This window comes from Haliotis asinina, chromosome 4 (assembly GCF_037392515.1).
Source record: "Haliotis asinina isolate JCU_RB_2024 chromosome 4, JCU_Hal_asi_v2, whole genome shotgun sequence".
Taxonomy (NCBI): Eukaryota; Metazoa; Mollusca; class Gastropoda; order Lepetellida; family Haliotidae; genus Haliotis; species Haliotis asinina.
The window spans coordinates 37,931,759-37,949,090 of NC_090283.1; positions in this window are offsets into that span (position 1 = coordinate 37,931,759).

The window sequence follows — 17,332 nt, forward strand, 5'->3', positions numbered from 1 at the left end:
TCATCTAACTACAGTCACACGCAGTTCATTTGACTAGTCAGACACAGTTCATCTAACTACAGTCATATGCAGTTCATCTAACTACAGTCATACGCAGTTCATTTGACTACAGTCATACGCAGTTCATCTAACTACAGTCATACACAGTTCATTTGAGTACAGTCATACACAGTTCATCTAACTACAGTCATATGCAGTTCATTTGACTACAGTCATACACAGGTCATCTAACTACAGTCATATGCAGTTCATTTGACTACAGCCATACGCAGTTCATCTAACTACAGTCATACACAGTTCATCTAACTACAGTCATAGGCAGTTCATTTGACTACAGTCATACACAGTTCATCTAACTACAGTCATACGCAGTTCATTTGAGTAAGTCATACACAGTTCATCTAACTACAGTCATACGCAGTTCATCTAACTACAGTCATACACAGTTCATCCAGCTAGTCATACGCAGTTCATTTGAGTACAGTCATACACAGTTCATTTGACTACAGTCATACGCAGTTCATTTGACTACAGTCATACACAGTTCATTTGAGTACAGTCATACGCACTTCATCTAACTACAGTCATATACACAGTTCATCTAACTACAGTCATACACGGTTGATCTGAGTACAGTCACACGCAGTTCATTTGACTAGTCATACACAGTTCATCTAACTACAGTCATATGCAGTTCATTTGACTACAGTCATACGCAGTTCATCTAACTACAGTCATACACAGTTCATCTAACTACAGTCATAGGCAGTTCATTTGACTACAGTCATACGCAGTTCATTTGACTACAGTCATATGCAGTTCATCTAACTACAGTCATACGCAGTTCATCTAACTACAGTCATACACAGTTCATTTGAGTAGTCATACACAGTTCATTTGACTACAGTCATACACAGTTCGTCTAACTAGAGTCATATGCAGTTCATTTGACTACAGTCATACACAGGTCATCTAACTACAGTCATACGCAATTCATTTGAGTACAGTCATACGCAATTCATCTAACTACAGTCATACGGAGTTCATCGGAGTACAGTCACACGCAGTTCATCTAACTGCAGTCACACGCAGTTCATCTAACTACAGTCATATGGAGTTAATCTAACTACAGTCATACGGAGTTCATCTAACTACAGTCATTCGCAGTTCATTTGAGTACAGTCAGACACAGTTCATCTAACTACAGTCATACGCAGTTCATCTAACTACAGTCATACTGAGTTCATCTAACTACAGTCATACACAGTACATTTGAGTACAGTCATACACAGTTCGTCTAACTATAGTCATATGCAGTTCATTTGACTACAGTCATACACAGGTCATCTAACTACAGTCATACGCAGTTCATTTGAGTACAGTCATACGCAGTTCATCTAACTACAGTCATATGGAGTTCATCTGACTACAGTCATATGCAGTTCATCTGACTATAGTCATACGGAGTTCATTTGAGTACAGTCATACGCAGTTCATCTGACTACAGTCATACGGAGTTCATCTAACTACAGTCACACGCAGTTCATCTAACTACAGTCATATGGAGTTCATATGACTACAGTCATATGCAGTTCATCTAACTACAGTCATATGGAGTTCATATGACTACAGTCATATGCAGTTCATCTAACTACAGTCATATGGAGTTCATATGACTACAGTCATATGCAGTTCATCTAACTACAGTCATATGGAGTTCATCTGACTACAGTCATATGCAGTTCATCTAACTACAGTCATATGGAGTTCATATGACTACAGTCATATGCAGTTCATCTAACTACAGTCATATGGAGTTCATCTGACTACAGTCATATGCAGTTCATCTAACTACAGTCATATGGAGTTCATATGACTACAGTCATATGCAGTTCATCTAACTACAGTCATATGGAGTTCATCTGACTACAGTCATATGCAGTTCATCTAACTACAGTCATATGGAGTTCATATGACTACAGTCATATGCAGTTCATCTAACTACAGTCATAAACTGTTCATTTGACTACAGTCATACGCTGTTCATCTAACTACAGTCATACGCAGTTCATCTGACTACAGTTATGTTCAGAAACTCCAGAATTGCAGAGAGGTCTACGATCACCAAACAGTGCATGCTGAATTAACCTTGAAACAAATGTGAATATAATTCCGCCTGTGTTATCCTGACGTTATATGACGTCACACCTTCCCATCATGCCCAGTAATGTAGTTAGGTCACAAGACAGACCATGCTGAAAACTGGCGACTACTCCCGCAAATAGTTTCAATAATCATCCCTCTATTTTCCAAACAAGAAATCCAATATGCCCGACCACAACCAGGCACAGAGTACTGTTCCCAGGACAATGCGTATATACTTAGGGGAAATGCCCCAGTGGTCAACTGTCTCTTTCTGTGAATATTCCGGTAGACGTTCCAGGCCTTATCCTGTGGGGATCGTTCTTCCCCCGGGTGAGGTCACGACTCATAGATGACGTTATGATACAGTCACAGGGCGCTGTCATCAATGTAAGCTGGCAGTTTACAGTACTAGTCCATCAAGACCATCAAGACATCCGTGCACATCAGGTGGAAAGCATATTATATTTGGTACCTATTGATGTGAGTCCCATCCGGGATAAGAACTTTCACTCTCGGAGTGAAGGGCCTAATCGCCAGCACACAAAGTCAGCTATCGAACCGACTCAGCCACCGTGACTTCCACTATGACATATTTCATAAACAAAATGCTCGGTGGTTGTTTTATAACAGAGTGGTTGTTTCCTTTACAACGAGAGTAAGTGATCTCTCTTATAACGTTCGCATATTATAACTGAACACGACCCGTGAAGGTCAGGGGTAGAATAGACCTTCAGCAACCCATGTTTGCCATAAAGGGCGACTATGCTTATCGTAAGAGGCGACTAACGGGATCGTGTGGTCAGGCTCGCTGACTTGGTTGACACATGTCATCGGTTGCCAATCGCGCAGATCGATGCTCATACTGTTGATCAATGGATTCACTGGTCCAGACTCGATTATTTACAGACCGCCGCTATATAGCTGAAATATTGACTGAGTGCGGCGTAAAACTCACTCACTCTAAATGAACACACAGAACTCGAGTTATCGCTCTTGTTTAAAAACGTTCTCTAGTGCACATAACATAGTACGGTAATAGGGAGTAACTTTAGAGTGGCACATGTTCCCATTTCATTTGTCCCTGTCGGACACGAGTTGGTCACAAATACAACGATTACAAAGCAGTTTCCCCTCATGGAATGACTGGGAAAGCCAGTATAGCACGTGGGCGAGGTGTCCCCTTCAGATGTTCTCCTCTCAATGAAACAGTGGATGCCTCTATCATCACCAGTGCATTGCATCGACAATGTCATGAATTTGCCATATGCTATCCAGTGATATGGTGTTTTAGAGTGAAAGCCATGTATCCATCACCATCATAAACATGGTGGCATCGTGCCGTCGACCTTGACCTATATCTTGATATTAATAAAGGTATCGAACATTAGAAGGATGCTGTCTACAAGATGGCCAGTATATAACCAATGAAATAATGTAAGCTTAACGTTAAAATATACACCAGCTCATTACTGCAATTGTTTAAAACAAAAACATGCTCCCGCAAGTAACACCAATCCCATAAAATAAGTAGGATTTAATCACTCACTCCCATAAAGATTTCAGAAGGAGAAACCTGTTTGCTGTAAGTGCAAAGGACTTTGGAGCGGCACTTGTACATGGTGAAATCATAAATACTGTACGTGTGCTATTGTAATGTAACATTCTCCGCTTCAGTGAGTGACCAAATTTACAGATAGCCCTAGTGTAGGACGTGGAAAAGGTGCCGGAAAGAGTTCAGCTGCATTTGTGGCGTGTGGTTAGATATAATTATTACAAAACTAAAATATTGAGATTTGACACATGAGTAATATTGTTTTAATGATTCAAAATATACTTTCAAAAATAGTCATGATGTTTTGGCAAAAATCATTCCTTTAGAAACGTGGGTGTGTTAAAAAGCACTAAGAATAACACAATAACACAAACACGAAGCCAAAATAGAAATCATTTACAGCATTGTTTCTGACTATTGCAATATAATTTACATGTTTTTCATGACATGTATAAGACAGTATTTTCTGCAATCCTAAATACAATGGCTTTGGATAAAGATGAGCGAGTCTATCGCTACAGCGGCTTTTTCATTTATCTATTCCCTGCCCCTAACACTGTCTCCTATCTCAGTATACAACAGATGCCGACTCATCTTCTGCTTGGATGTCTGTCTTGAATAAAACAGCTGTCTTGCTCTTTTATTCCTCTTTCACATGTTCACACAGAAAAACACACAAAACTTTGCTTAGTCTAAATAGAACTGTTGAAACTAAACTTTCAGAAATAATCTGGTAACCCGATGGTTAAGTAATTAGGCTAATTACTGATACGTTAAAATTAATATCAACTGATCCATTCAAAGATTTTATTTCATTCCAAATTTAGAAGGCTTGCTGAACAACTAAACAGTTTGATCTGAAGGCAGTGGGAAGACATTACCAATGGACTTCAGAACCCACTTAAACATTATCACTTAACATCAATAAAGTGTTCTGTATAGAGACTAAGCGATACTGGCTTTCTGCATAAGACCCTCTGATACCGATGCATGTGTAGTCATTGTGATGGCCTTAATATTATTGTGCAGGTGGCCTAAAGAATGGCCTGGCAAACATGTACTTTATTACACTAAACAGGCGAGTAAAAATCTACGACAGAAAACCAATAAAAACGATGCTGTTGAAGTAAATTAACAATCCTCGTCCAGGGCTAACTGACGTCACCGCCACTGATGCCGTGTCCTGTGTCCTCTCTGCTTATTCTTTTCTCAACTCCCAACACACGAGGCAAAACATGGCCAAACATGTACTGAATTATTGCCATAACACATTGCCTTCCCTTGAAGTGTCTGTTTAGACTTGCCATTTAATCTTGTCCATACCCTCAGTTACATGTTGTGCTTTTAAGCTTGTCATATCTTGATGTCCTTATGTGTACTTCGTACATCTGCAAAACTGACAGTAATCCCACATGTAAACTAGTACACTTTGACAACTGCTTTAAACAACAAATTTTGCTGTAATCTATCAACCTTTTGCCGGAGCCTCATAAACAAAAGATAGCCATGATATGACCGATGCCTTGTGAGTTTAGATACATACCAATCCTTGTCAAAATGATAAACACTTCACTTCTCTATATTGTGAACAGAACTACTCGGGAGAGGATGTGTGGAACGTGTATGTATACTATCTGGGGGTATTTCTGTAGTTTTCCTTTCTTTGCTCTCGCTGCTATGACCTTAAAATCGAATGTCATATTTTTAATATGTCTATAATTTATATGTGTACAACACGACTTTGGAAATGTCAGTAGATTAACATGCGGCAGGCAGTCTTCCAACGAATCACAATTTCAAATATCCTGCCGAATTGTGTTGACTGCCACATAAATCCCCCGATGGTGACCACCGTGCTGACTGCCACACCATCCCCCGATGGTGATCACCGTGTTGACTGCCACACCATCCCCTAAAGGTGATCACCGCATTGACTGCCACACCATCCCCCGATGGTGACCACCGTGTTGACTGCCACACCATCCCTCGATGGTGATCACCGTGTTGACTGCCACACCATCCCCCAAAGGTGATCAACGTGTTGACTGCCACATAAATCCCCCGATGGTGATCACCGTGTTGACTGCCACACCATCCCCCGATGGTGAGCACCGTGTTGACTGCTACACCATCCCCCGATGGTGATCATCGTGTTGACTACCACACCATCCTCCGATGGTGATCACCGTGTTGACTGCCACACCATCCCCCAAAGGTGATCAACGTGTTGACTGCCACATAAATCCCCCGATGGTGAGCACCGTGTTGACTGCCACACCATCCCCGTATGGTGACCACCGTGTTGACTGCCACACCATCTCCCGATGGTGATCACCGTGGTGACTGCCACACCATCCCCCCAAAGGTGATCAACGTGTTGACTGCCACATAAATACCCCGATGGTGATCACCGTGTTGACTGCCACACCATCCCCCGATGGTGACCACCGTGTTGACTGCCACACCATCCCCCGATGGTGACCACCGTGTTGACTGCCAAACCATATCCCGATGGTGATCACCGTGTTGACTGCCACACCATCCCCACAAAGGTGATCACCGTGGTGACTGCCACACCATCCCCCCAAAAGGTGATCAACGTGTTGACTGCCACATAAATACCCCGATGGTGATCACCGTGTTGACTGCCACACCATCCCCCGATGGTGACCACCGTGTTGACTGCCACACCATCCCCCGATGGTGACCACCGTGTTGACTGCCACACCATCCCCCGATGGTGACCACCGTGTTGACTGCCACACCATCTCCCGATGGTGATCACCGTGTTGACTGCCACACCATCCCCACAAAGGTGATCACCGTGTTGACTGCCACACCATCCCCCAATGGTGATCACCGTGTTGACTGCCACACCATCCCCCGATGGTAATCACCGTGTTGACTGCCACACCGTCCCCCAAACGGTGATCACCGTGTTGACTGCCACACAATCCTCGATGGTAATCACCGTGCTGACTGCCACACTATCCCCTGGTGGTAATCACCGTGTTTACAATGTCTGACAATGTTTAATATCAACCTATGGTAGATAGTGTCTTTGACTTTTGAAGGCCACTCGGTGGGTCAGAGGTTAGTCAATCATAGAGGTGGCTATTTTATGAGTACAGGCGTAATCAAATGTCGAATATTTACTGTCGTTCTCTTCCCATTTCTTAAAAAACCCACACCCATTGCTTTGAAAGTACTTTTACAGTAACATTGAACTTTACGATGTTCAGAAAGACGCATGCGTTGTAAATATATTGTTAAGGGGCACATAATCCGTGTAAAATACACCCCTGGAACATACATAATCCCGAAACATATGATTTATTGTTGAATCATCTTCACCGCCATTACAAATCTGCTACTGATAAATATCACAATATCTTTTTTTGAAAGACAGTATATATTCCAGACATTCTGCTCATTATACTCATTCTTGGTCATACATACTAGTGTAATGTGTGAGAATGCAGCGTCCCTCTTTATTCCTCTAACCTCCACCTCTACCTCTACCTAGGCTTGTTAACAAGTACAACTTCAAAGGAAATGGGACGCCACGTTGAAGCCCTCTGACACATCCCAAGATGTACTTCAACATCGATTTTTTCAATTCCAGGAACAAAGCGTTAAAGATCCCTTTCCAGGAAAGACATCGTGGAACCGAGATGGAAGTGGTCAGACACCGACTCTATCTGACAAAATACAAGTTGGGTTGGAACACCTGACGATTCACTGGATCGAGTTAAACGACCATCATCCGTCAGACAAAATGAAATGTGACATTCCTGAAGAATAGGTCCTAGCGGGCTTTCTGGTTTGTCGTATTTTCCTACACTATGTCACTCATTTGTGTAAGTTTCTCAGGGTAAGGGAATGGGCTGCTAGTGGCGAGTGCAACCTGGTGACACATGTAACTATGTGGTGATTTGAAGGAAACTATACTGTCACTGGAAGCACAATGCTGACAATACTGTCAGTTGCGTAAGTTGACGCACAATGCTGACAATACTGTCACTGGAAGCACAATGCTGACAATACTGTCACTGGAAGCACAATGCAGACAATACTGTCACTGGAAGCACAATGTTGACAATACTGTCACTGGAAGCACAATGCTGACAATACTGTCAGTTGCGTAAGTTGACGCACAATGCAGACAATACTGTCACTGGAAGCACAATGCTGACAATACTGTCACTGGAAGCACAATGCTGACAATACTGTCAGTGGAAGGACAATGCTTACAATACTGTCAGTGGAAGCACAATGCTGACAATACTGTCACTGGAAGCACAATGCTGACAATACTGTAAGTTGAAGCACAATGCTGAAAATACTGTCACTGGAAGCACAATACTGACAATACTGTCACTGGAAGCACAATGCTGACAACACTGTCACTGGAAGCACAATGCTGACAATACTGTCACTGGAAGCACAATGCTGACAATACTGTCACTGGAAGCACAATGCTGACAATACTGTCAGTTGCGTAAGTTGACGCACAATGCTGACAATACTGTCAGTGGAAGCACAATGCTGAAAATACTGTAAGTTGAAGCACAATGCTGACAATACTGTCACTGGAAGCACAATGCTGACAATACTGTCAGTGGAAGCACAATGCTGACAATACTGTCACTGGAAGCACAATGCTGACAATACTGTAAGTTGAAGCACAATGCTGAAAATACTGTCACTGGAAGCACAATACTGACAATACTGTCACTGGAAGCACAATGCTGACAACACTGTCACTGGAAGCACAATGCTGACAATACTGTCACTGGAAGCACAATGCTGACAATACTGTCACTGGAAGCACAATGCTGACAATACTGTCACTGGAAGCACAATGTTTACAATACTGTCAGTTGAAGCACAATGTTGACAATACTGTCACTGGAAGCACAATGCTGACAATACTGTCAGTTGAAGCACAATGCTGACAAAACTGTCACTGGAAGCACAATGCTGACAATACTGTAAGTTGAAGTACAATGCTGAAAATACTGTCACTGGAAGTACAATGTTGACAATACTGTCACTGGAAGCACAATGCTGAAAATACTGTCACTGGAAGTACAATGCTGACAATACTGTCACTGGAAGCACAATGTTGACAATGCTGTCACTGGAAGCACAATGCTGACAATACTGTCACTGGAAGCACAATGCTGACAATACTGTCACTGGAAGCACAATGCTGACAATACTGTAAATGAAGCACAATGCTGACAATACTGTCACTGGAAGCACAATGTTGACAATACTGTCAGTGGAAGCACAATGCTGACAATACTGTCAGTTGAAGCACAATGCTGACAATACTGTAAGTTGAAGCACAATGCTGACAATACTGTCACTGGAAGCACAATGCTGACAATACTGTCAGTTGAAGCACAATGCTGACAATACTGTCAGTTGAAGCACAATGCTGACAATACTGTCACTGGAAGCACAATGCTGACAATACTGTCAGTTGAAGCACAATGCTGACAATACTGTCAGTTGAAGCACAATGCTGACAATACTGTCAGTTGAAGCACAATGCTGAAAATACTGTCAGTTGAAGCACAATGCTGACAATACTGTCACTGGAAGCACAATGCTGACAATACTGTCACTGGAAGCACAATGCTGACAATACTGTCAGTTGAAGCACAATGCTGACAATACTGTCAGTTGAAGCACAATGCTGACAATACTGTCAGTGGAAGCACAATGCTGACAATACTGTCACTGGAAGCACAATACTGACAATACTGTCACTGGAAGCACAATGCTGACAATACTGTCACTGGAAGCACAATGCTGACAATACTGTCAGTTGAAGCACAATGCTGACAATACTGTCACTGGAAGCACAATGCTGACAATACTGTCAGTTGAAGCACAATGCTGACAATACTGTCACTGGAAGCGCAATGCTGACAATACTGTCAGTTGAAGCACAATGCTGACAATACTGTCAGTGGAAGCACAATGCTGACAATACTGTCACTGGAAGCACAATGCTGACAATACTGTCACTGGAAGCACAATGCTGACAATACCATCGGTGGAAGCACAATGGTGACAATACTGCTGTATAATGACCGCACACTAATGTTACGAGTATGGAGAATATGTATTCTGTAACACATTCCGTTACAGGTCACAGCTGCTGAACACTCGCTCATATATCATTAGGCTCCCTTATACCTTTTCTTTTAAATTCAAGAGTCTATTTTAAAACTAAGAATGGAAACAATGTAACGGAATGACCAACAAAACACTTTCTCTGGGCAATAAACATACAAAATGTAAATTCAATCAGTGAGTCTGTATACGAGAAACTAATTTGAACTATGCAGTCTCTCTTTGTTTTAACTTCTTCACAAGTAGATACTTTGTATCGCTTGACTCATGGCTTCTACTACTTCAAGTAAATCAGTGTATACCACAAACCTGCATGTCTTGTCAAATGACCTTCCACAGGGAGAGAATGTAATTTGTCCTGAATCTTGTCACTCCTAAAAAGCAGAGGTGTCTTTAACAGAAAGAGCTGCATGCTCAAGGATATATTGGTTAGTGTTCATTCAATATATATGCTGATTTTCCCGTCGACTTCCATCTTTAATTTTGTTATCAAATAGATTGAGAGTTTCTCAAATTCTTGTAATTCTAATCTTTAGATCACTATTTTTACATCCTGGATGGTGTCATTGCCTACAGCCTGTCTGTAGACTGAATATTCATATAACAACGTTTGACATACATGTGTGAATGCATTTGTTGTTAGTGCAGATATGTCACTCTTACAATATGTTGCTGGAGCTGACAGCCTGCTGGAGATTCAAGCACGGCGGTTGTGTGTGGTATCTAGCTACTCCATCTGAAACAGCCAGTATAAGTCTGGGCAATGTTAAGGCGACTGTGATAATATAGCACATCATACCTGGTATAGACTTTTTGCAAAACTCAGGTAATATATCTTCCCCAAACAAGAGGTAAACAGATACATTGCATAAAGGAATGACAAAAAATCGATCACACAGAGAATTCAGCATTGGGCAGAGCCCCTAAATGATACTTATCCATATACTCTTCATATGCGTGCATGGACACAGAATATTCCTCTGAGCTTCCAAATGCTTTTAGATACTCACGTGAGTGATCTCCAGGCAATCGTGGCAATTGGGAGGACCATGTCTTTTCTTGAATTGTTTGAAATGCAATATCTGATGTGGAGTCCTCTGAATAGGTTACACAGCCGCCAAAGCAAGCTGTTCAGGAAATCAGAGCTGACAGTTGTGTGTGACCCATGGCCTGTTGTCCACTGGAGTCAGTCGGAAGACATGTGAAGAAAAGTCTTTCAGGCATACTGTGGCAATGACAGGCACCTAGTATATGCTTCTTAGCAGAAGGTGTTGAGCACAGCAACGTTCCTCATAGGTGGAAAGTTCAGGGTATCGATGATTCTCATAGATACATCATCAATAGCAAAACCCTTTCATTGACGTAATTGTGTTTGACTTAATTCGTAATCAAAATGCTGTTTCTTTCTGAATGGGTGAATAAGAATCCTTATTTTATCTGAGACACACCTATGTACAGAAGGTAACATATCCTTATATGATCCTCAGTGCTGTGCTCTTATAGTTGCATATAAAATGATATACAGCCCGAGAAAACAGCCCGAGATTCAATTCAGTCCGGCTGAGGATAGAATAAGAGAGGTGCAAACAGTAGAAAAATAATTCAGTTATATTTCAGGAATAAGCAATAAACAGTAGTTCATGCATGAAAATTAATCAGTATGTGGAATACATAACGATGACGACATAAAAAATTTTTTGCGGAGTTCGGAGGAGAGTGTAGAGCGGGTATGGTCACGAGAACTTCGGGAAATAATCCAAGGCGAGTAAAGGTTTAGCGTAATGCGAGATGCAGGAGATAAAACAAGAGTGATCCTAGACCCAGTCCTTGAGGCACACCATTCATTAACACCTTTCCGACTGAGCCTTAACCTGCAAGGTATCCAAGAAAACAAGATCATTTATCGATTGTCTGACTAGTTCTTAACTACAATCAATTAGATCGGACACAGCAATGGCCCTGAAATAGGACATCCAGATATACCGGACATCCAGATATACCGGACATCCAGATATACCGGACATCCAGATATACCGGACATCCAGATATACCGGACATCCAGATATACCGGACATCCAGATATACTGGACATCCAGATGATCTCGTAAGGGACAGACAATGTCCGATTCCTAGTGTACCTACATCGACCTGAGTCCCATCGACCAGCCTGTCTTGCTGCAGACTAACACTGCCTCTCTCATCAGCCTGTGTTACTACAGACTAGTAGTGCCTCTACCACCAAGCTGTCTTGCTACAGACTAGTAGTGCCTCTACCACCAAGCTGTCTTGCTACAGACTAGTAGTGCCTGTACCACCAACTTGTCTTGCTACAGACTAGTAGTGCCTGTACCACCAACTTGTCTTGCTACAGACTAGTAGTGCCTCTACCACCAACCTGTCTTGCTACAGACTAGTAGTGCCTGTACCACCAACCTGTCTTGCTACAGACTAGTAGTGCCTCTGCCACCAACCTGTGACGCTACAGAATAGTTGTGCCTCAACGAACACCATGTCTTGGTACAGACGACTAGTGTCTCAACTACCAACCTGTGGTGCTACAGACTAGTAACACCTCAACCACCAGCCTGTGTTACTACAGACTAGCTGTGCCTCTGTCAAAACCCTGTGCTGCCACGGACTAGTAGTGCCTCAACCAACCCCTTTGTTGCTACAGACTAGTGTGTCAACCACCAACCTGTCCTGCTGCAGAAAACCATCAAACATCACAATGTTATATTCCCAGACGGCATGTATGGACGTATGATGGATTATGTTTTCAAGAAAGGGAATTTCTACACTCACGTTCTACACATGACTATTTTTTCACCCGTGTTATTCTCGTCTGACGTGAAGCAATCTCCCTGAACAAACACCCGCCTGTCAGAGGAGAACACCGCCGTTTCCTTCTAGGAAATTAACACACTCCAATCTCTGGTTTAGAGTGCAGTTTTTCCAGCCCTGGAGTAATGTGTCCGCAAGAGATCCTGAGTAGCAATACATCTGATGTTGATGTGAAGTGGCACCAAGACATGAAGAAACAATCTACACCACTGACAATCAGGAGCATCTATGGGACGTCGATTTGATATGGATGCAGCTCCACTAACTGGTGCCGGTTTCATAACATGTTTTAACACAGAATACACAAGTGACCGCTGGTTTGGCGACCGACCCCAACGGAACTTTATGCATGATAACATTGGATTATGTAATTGAATTCGTTTTCTGCTGAAAGGACAATATCCTAACAATAGCGATGGACGGACAAAAGTACACACTGCATGGCTCTAGCATCAGCTGAATCTTCTCACTTGATTGAAAAAAAGGTCATTAGACATGAAGGATGAAGTAATTGACGGGGTGTAAGAATACACAGCCACTGCTAGACATCTCACCAACACCTCCGCCAAACAAAATCCTTTCGCAGTTCAGGGGAGAATTTTTTGAACAGTGTGTAATTGTTTTGGCTAAATGCCATTGGCCTGTGCCGAGGAAAGGCAGTCGTTGGCGGCATCCCTAAGTGTACGTGTTAGCTTGTTTACCGCCCGTATCTCTGCCCTACCAGCAGTGTCTGCGCTAGGTACATCTGTACCACAGAACAGGTACAAGAGGGCTTAAACGTTATAGTCTAAAGATTATGCACTTTTTTGTATCCTATTGTGGTAGAGCCCGAACTAATCGTATACAAATGTTCAAAACATCTACAAGTTAATCACCTGAAATATTATTGAAAACCCACGACATTCTGTACATGTTTAATGTCTGTGAAATAGCAGGGCAAGTGGACGTGTAGAACATATTGAATGAAATACATAAACTAACCGATTCGGATGTACTTGATACGGGCGTCACCTGTGTGCTTTACAGTAAGCTTGCTGTGTTTCGGTAACAACTTCCCTAGTCTTTATCGTGATAATAACGTATTGAATGTTTAGTATTCAGTTGATCTGTCTACACTGTGTTTAGTATTCAACCGATCTGTCTACACTGTGTCCAGTATTCCGCTGACCTGTCTACACGATGTTTAATATTCAGCTGATCTGTCTACACTGTGTGCAGCATTCAGCTAACATGCCTCCACTATGTCCAGTATTCAGTGGATCTGTCTACACTGTGTCCAGTATTCCGCTGACCTGTCTACACGATGTTTAATATTCAGCTGATCTGTCTACACTGTGTGCAGCATTCAGCTAACATGCCTTCACTATGTCCAGTATTCAGTGGATCTGTCTACACTGTGTCCAGTATTCCACTGACCTGTCTACACGATGTTTAATATTTAGCTGATCTGTCTACCCCGTGTCCACCATTCAGCTAACATGCCTTCACTATGTCCAGTATTCAGTGGATCTGTCTACACTGTGTCCAGTATTCCGCAGACCTGTCTACACGATGTTTAATATTTAGCTGATCTGTCTACCCCGTGTCCACCATTCAGCTAACATGCCTTCACTATGTCCAGTATTCAGCGGATCTGTCTACACTGTGTCCAGTATTCCGCTGACCTGTCTACACTATGTTTAGTATTCAGCTGATCTGTCTACAATATGTCCACTATTCAGTTGATCAGTCTACACTGTGTCCAGTATTGAGCTAACCTGTCTACACTATGTCCAGTATTGAGCTAACCTGTCTACACTATGTCCAGTATTCAGTTGTCCTATATCTAATGTTGGTTTTGGTGGTGGTGGATTTTTTTGTTTTTTTCTGTACTTAAATAATCCATGATTCATCGCACATAAAGTGCTTCTCATACCGCAATCATATCCAAACCTGGATGATTTCGTTCAGCATACACTGGGTCAAAAGACAAATGCCTGTAGTAGCCAAACGATGAGGAATGTTTGTCTTTCTTTGACTTCAACCATGTGTTTTTCTCGCTTGGAAGGGAAAGCAATGATATTTTCTCCTAAACGAGCTCCGCTTCATGCATGGCCGATGATGTGTGCACTTCTGATTCCGCGCCGTCTGCAAGCCCTGCGTCCATCAGGCAGGCTGCCGGAGAGATGAATCAAAATCCGTGTCAGTCAGCTAGACCAGCTTTGAGAAATGAAATTAACCATTTTGTTTTCATTACTTTGGGTCAATAACTCAATATCTTTCAAAGAACGTCGATTCTTGAACAAGTCATCATGCGGTAAGCAATGTATTTCTGGAAAAGCTGGAAAGTGGAGGTTTACGCTGATGTTGATAGTTATAAACTTACTTGTTTATCTGAATAAAACACATGGATGCCATTGGGCTCTATAGAGTCTTTCTTCTGGTGTGACACGCACTGCCTCCCTTGCCCCAGGTTCATTACTTGTTTGACCTTGTACAATGTGAAAATTGAAGGTTAAGTTGCGAAAGCCGAGATTGTCAGATTTTTGAGCCAGCAGCTCTGTAGGCGGTGTGAGGTTGAAATTGGGCAGCGGGTTCCGTTAATATTTCAACAGAGTGTAGGACTGGGTGCGAAACAGGGCTGAATGAACGTCAGTTGCTGGCTACGAGCCCGGCATGATCAATGAAGCACACTTCCTACAATATAGGTATGATTTAAGCCCAAACGTATATTGTTCAAGATGATATGATCTCTTTTTAATGTGAACATATATGTGCCGAACAACAATAGTAGATTATTATATTATCAAGCTATTTAAAATTTGTAATTGTCATAAACAGCATGATGAGCCACCCATTATCCACAATTAGTTTCTGTGTAAGAGCTACATGTACATGCCCCTCACCGCATTTGTCATTGTCCTTGGGGACAAAGTGGGTGAGCTGGCTAAGGCACCAGGCTAGTGATCCAGCGAGGTTGAGGTGTCGGGATCGAGCCCACCTGTGACCTGGTGTTAAAAGCTTGGAGTCAACATTGTGTGCAGACTCTTTCAGTGTTCTCACAACCCCTAATGTACAGTACATAACCCTGTGCACTTAAAAGAACAAGTGGTAGCAAGAGTTGTATACTCCCCAGGGAGTTGAGACTGAAATACGATGTGCTGTTGAGATTGACATCCAGTGATCGAGGGAAAAATACTAGCGCCTTGAGCATGCACTAGTGCGTGGACATGTGCGCTATATAAATATCCTATATCATATCATACCTCTCATTGAGTGTGTCACACTGCCTCTAACAGTGTCTCTTACAACGCTACCACAGTGTCTGCATCAAACATCTAACAGTGTCTCTTACAACACTACCACAGTATCTGCTATCAAACATCTAACAGTCTCACTACACCACTACAGTATCTGTTACTACACCACTACAGTATCTGTTACTACACCACTACAGTATCTGTTACTACACCACTATAGTGTCTGTTTTTTGTACCAAGAAATCTTTTGATAACAGTATTGAAACAATGTAGTTTCAAAAATAGAACATATACAATTTGAAATGATCCAGGAAGACGTCACAAGCCTTTATTGCCTTACGAAATACACAGCAAAAATGTACGGACATCTCAACCAATTTACTAAATTCTAATCATTGTGTCCCCTTTGTTTACACAGACAATGGCACGCTTGTGCAGCTATGTATACATGCAACAAAAATAAAGAAATTATAAAGAAGAAGGTTTAAAAAATATTTTACTATTATTTCTTTATTTCTTATAATTTTTATTTGCAAGAAACACAAACTCTAAGAAATACCTTAAAGATATGTTTTATCTACAAAAGTGTTTTTTCAATGATGTCGACGACAGCTAATGTTGATTGCTGATTGTAAAGCTTTCACTGTCAATTCCAACTTGCGACGTATTATTTTACAATGCTTTTCTCCCACATGATACGCGGCAACAAAGTCAGTGTATCCTCAGCAGATTGATCCTACATCCGGTCCTGTACAGTCACCAACAACGGAGATGACGTCATCAGCATTTGCAGAATGATTTAGGAAGTAATGAAAGTGTGACAGAGCCTGATCTGGAGAACAAGGATGATGCCCAAGCCTCATACGTCACTTGCTGCCATAGCGACAACAAAATACGTGTGTGTTGTCCAGGTGAAGCAATACACCTTCAGTGAGGACCTGGTGTCTGGCTGTCACAGACCCAAGGACTGTGCCGCTAGGCCAGCAGTAATTTAGGAATTAGTTGCTCTTGTTAAATGTGTCTTAACTCTTTAACATCTTCACTTGACTAAAGGCATTACTAGGCGGTAGTTTGTTAGAGCAATATCCTCTTGCACAAAAATCCATATACCTTCAGAGCGTCTACCATTTACCATGTTGAGTGATGTTGCTGGAGGCAACGGCAGCATGGCATGTGTATTCACAGAGGGAATGGACGGTAACAGGTTGGTATCTCCCTTAACAATCTGCGCTAGAGTGACTAGTGTTGATTTGATATTTACTCTCTCAAACGGAAACGCAAATGCAGAAACACTGAACATATCTAACGGACTTGTATATACAATGTGAATACCAAATATGTATTCCTCATGTCCGCATGCATCTTGAGTGATTTGTGTGGGTGAATAAGGTAGGGTTAAAGAAAT